Source organism: Triticum dicoccoides, chromosome 2A (assembly GCF_002162155.2).
Source record: "Triticum dicoccoides isolate Atlit2015 ecotype Zavitan chromosome 2A, WEW_v2.0, whole genome shotgun sequence".
Lineage (NCBI taxonomy): Eukaryota > Viridiplantae > Streptophyta > Magnoliopsida > Poales > Poaceae > Triticum > Triticum dicoccoides.
This window is the reverse complement of record NC_041382.1, coordinates 47,895,180-47,899,551: the sequence shown is the minus strand read 5'-3', so window position 1 is coordinate 47,899,551 and position 4,372 is coordinate 47,895,180. Positions and strand designations below refer to the sequence as shown.

Sequence of the window (4,372 nt, the reverse complement as noted above, 5' to 3'; positions counted from 1 at the left end):
CTAGTTTTTGCCTGCTTAATCTTGCCGTGAGCGGTTGCATGCTTGTTAGTCTATAGGCGAGCGGCGACTGTCTCGCCTAGATCCAATGACGTGGCATCAGCGATGGCATCTACTATGAATGAATTTTCTCCACATCAAGTCTCTCTCGCGCCGCTCCCGCGGGCGGCTCGGGAGAGCAAAATCCAGCCCGCCGCCGGGAGGCCACCCACCGAAGCCGCTCCCCTCGCCGCCGCCCGTGTACGCAGCAGGGCAAAGCCCGTGCAGTGTAGGCGGCGGCGGGGCCGTCAGTCACTTCCACGCTGGATCGAGGGGCGCGCGGGCGTCCCGATCTAGCGGCGACTGGAGCTCGGCGAGGCGAGGTGCGCGAGTGGGGCGCACTCGCGAGGTGCCTGCGCCATGGCGCGCTACAGGAGCGGGGCTGCGCGGATCTGGCTTGGGCGCGTGGGGATTACTCGGGGCTGCGCGGATCTGGCGCAGTCGCCGGTGCGCGAGGCGGGGCGGAGGTGTGGCTGCGCGCGCGGCCTGCTGCTGCAGTGAGCGTCCGTCGCGTCGGTGTGGTGGATCCGGCTAGCTGATAGCCTAGAGTGCAGTGGATGGCTGTAGATCCAGCGAGCATGCTGGGGCGTGCGGTTGCGGACGGCCGGCTAGATCTGGGCCTGCCCAAGCCGGAGGCTGGTTGCGGCGCGTAGTAGGAGAGGTCCGAGGCTGCGGCTGCGGTAGTTGCGGGCGGGCCGACCATGACTTGTACTTGTCGGCCTTGGCCGGCGCTCGAGAGGGGCACTGCCGGCTGGTGGTGGTGCTCGGCTGTCGCTTGATGGAGCAAGGAGGCTCCGTCCGTGATTGGATGCGGGGTGCAGGACCCGATCTGGTCTCTGCAGGCCCATCGTCGAGGAGGCTAGCTGGTGGCCTTGCACAGCGGTGGCGTGCTCGCTGGGTGGGGGATGTGCGCGGTCCAGTGGAGGTACGGGTCGACCTCGGCCTACTGCGTGGGAGTGGTTGCACCGGGTGAAAGCCTGGCCGGTGCTGGCCGGCCGACGGCGATGGCGCCCGTGGGCGTCGCTATCCTCCTTGGAGGCGTCGTCGGGATTCTTCACAGCCTATACTCCCGGATCAAGTTCTTCGGGTGAAAGCCCAGATCCTGCTGTAGGGTCGGACGGTGACGTCGTCTTCAACGTCGTTCCCCTCTTTAGGGCGCCGTCTTGAAGCTCTTGATCCCTCTGGTGCTTCCTATGACTGGACGTGCACGGTGGCTTCTGTGGCAACGATGATGATGGTGAGCAATATCGGAGACATGGTATTGGTCGTGGTAGTCGGTTCTTCTTCTCCGACGTGTCCGTGGGGTTGCCTCGACTGTTTGTTGCTGTGAAGTCGAAGCCGCGGTGGCGGGGCCAGGTGGTATACGATGACGCGTGGCAAGTTGTTCGTTCGGTGATCCTCCGTGATGCCAACCTTCCCTAGTTTCTTCGTAATTCATCATCGGAGTCGGAGCTACGTTGGCTTGTGTGGATTGTATGGAGTGTTGTGTTGCAGCTACTAGAGCTGTTTTTTTTTCTTTGATCTTCGGATCTTCTGGTTCTAGGACCTTCATCACTTTGTTGTTTTCTGTTGCTCTCTGCTATTATCAATGAATGCCAGCAATGCTGGATCTTTCAAAAAAAAAAGAATTTTCTCCACATCTCCCATCTAAGAGCTGGTTCTCTTGGCTCTCGTTGTTTGATTTGGGAGGAAGTTTCGATGTTGTTTTGGTCCTTTCGATCTAGACGGGTGCATCACATGTTGGCATCGAGGTAATGATCCTCTTCTTTATTCTCTTTTTGTGGTGGTGGTATTGCGGGCAACCAACGGTGTTGATGATGGAAGGCCGGCCCTTGGGGTTTGGAGTGATGTTCCCTGGGCCTTTTTTGCAGCAACAACGTGATTGTGGTTTCTTTTTGAGAAAAGAATGTTTTTCTTCCCTCAAGTTTTCTAAAAGTATAGACTTGGTTCTTCAAGATTTTTTGGCGTATATTTGGTCCTTCAAGTCTCAAAGCCGGATAAGTTTGGTCCAAAACCATATTTTAAGCACGTTGACCAGGGTTTGACGACCGATGAAAATAGCAAACAAATTCAAGAAAATCCTGAAATTTTGTGACAACCAACTTGCTTGGGTGCGCTTGGTGCGTGTACATTTTTGTGGTCAGATAACATCCGAGGAGCTATAGAAAAAAAAAACAAAATTTGGCTTTTTTGTGAGCCAAAATTAGTTTTTTTTGTCACGAGCTCCTCGGATGTCAAAACACCACACAAATTTTCATGCAACCAAGCATCTGTGTTGCCACAAAATTTCAGAGTTATCTTTTTGATTTTTTGCGCTTTTTTTGAATTTACCATTTTTTAGTCAAACCTGGTCAACATGGTCAAACTTGGTCAGACCCGATCAACGTGCTTAAAATCTGGTTTTAGATCAAACTTATCCAGTTTTGAGATTTGAAGGACCAAATGTATACCAAAAATCTTGTGGGACCCGGTCTATATTTTAGGAGATCCAGTGACGTGGCATCAGCGATGGCATCTATGAATGAATTTTCTCCACATCTCCCATCTAAGAGCTGGTTCTCTCGGCTCTCGTTGTTTGATTTGGGAGGAAGTTTCTATGTTGGTTTGGTCCTTTCGATCTAGACGGGTGCATCATATGTCTTTGTGTTGGCATGGAGGTAATGATCCTCTTCTTCATTCTCTTTTTGCGGTGGTGGTATTGCGGGCAACCAACGGTGTTGATGATGGAAGGCCGACCCTTGGGGTTTGGAGTGATGTTCCTTGGGCCTTTTTTGCAGCAACAACGTGATTGTGGTTTTTTTTCCGAGAAAAGTATGTTTTTCGTCCCCTAAGTTTTCCAAAAGTATAGACTTGGTCCCTTAAGAGTTTTTGGCATATATTTGGTCCTTCAAGTCTCAAAACTGGATAAGTTTGGTCCAAAACCAGATTTTAAGCACGCTGACAGGGGTTTGACCATGTTTGACCGGTTTTGACCATGCTGACCAGGTTTTGACCGATGAAAATAGCAAACAAATTTTGAAATTTTGTGACAACCAACATGCTTGGGTGCGCTTGGTGTGTGTACACTTTTGTGGTCAAATAACATCCGAGGAGCTTTAGAAAAAAAACAATATTTGGCTTTTTTGTGAGCCAAAATTAGTTCTTTTTTGCCGCGAGCTCCTCGGATGTCAAAACACCACACAAGTTTTCATGCAACCAAGCGTCTTGGTTCAGAGTTATCTTTTTGATTTTTGCTCTTTTTTTTGAATTTACCATTCGTCAGTCGAACTTGGTCAACATGGTCAGACCCGATCAACGTGCTTAAAATCTGGTTTTTAGAACAAACTTATCCAATTTTGAGATTTGAAGGACCAAATGTATATCAAAAATCTTGTGGGACCCAGTCTATATTTTTGGAGAACCCGACGGACCAAAAACATAGTTTTTTGTTTCTTTTTCTCCCATTCGGTGTCTCCATGACACTACAAAATTGTTGCTTCTTCTCTCAGGCCTTTGTCCACATGGACCTTAGCATAGTTTTAGTAGAGAAAATAGAAAACATATATGGGACAATCTAGAGAAGCTTCTCTCATGTGATTTTACTTAAGAATAAACTATTGTTTTAAATCCATTGCAATTTTTCCGCGTCAATATGCCGGCTGCTGATTACCGTGCCAGGACGGCTTGGGTGATAAAGCAACAACGATGACGCGTCTTCGGCTCAAGCTAGAGATTGTGTCTCTTTCGCTTTTTGATAACCGGGGTGTAATTTTCTTGTTTTCTAGAATTTCCTACGCCTACGAAAGTTTTTATTACTCCCTTCGTCCTATAATATAATATTTTATTATATCAAATATACTCGCATATTATTGAGCAAGTATAAATCTTGATTTTTTTTCTTTGCATGGTATCTATTGTAGAATCTTGTTCGGAAGATGAAAACTTGGAACCCAGCACGACTACCGTAGACGTACGCAACCTTTTGATTGTCGATGTCTTGCGGTAGACGCGAGAGGTCCAAACTCAAGCCACCCCACGTCCCTGATTTATAGGTCGCGCGTGTGTTGCTGTCGTCGCCAACTTGCAACTCAAGTCACCGTCGCCCCACCACTATCAGAAAAACTTGTGTTGCCGACGGCCAAATCTATGCCGACGGCCCCCGTCGACATAGATGGGCATACCCCGACGGCCCAGCTAAAGCCTGTTGAAAATATGCCCTAGAGGCAATAATAAATTGGTTGTTATTACATTTTATTTCATTGTTCATGATAATCGTTTATTATCCATGCTAGAATTGTATTAATAGAAAACTCAGATACATGTGTGGATACATAGACAACACCATGTCCCTAGTAAG

At 48.7% G+C, this 4,372-nt stretch overlaps 1 pseudogene; it reads left to right on the top strand.

The window, feature by feature from the left end:
* Positions 1–396: 396 nt before the first annotated feature.
* Positions 397–1,203, top strand: LOC119357562 (annotated as a pseudogene).
* The last annotated feature ends 3,169 nt before the right edge of the window (positions 1,204–4,372 follow it).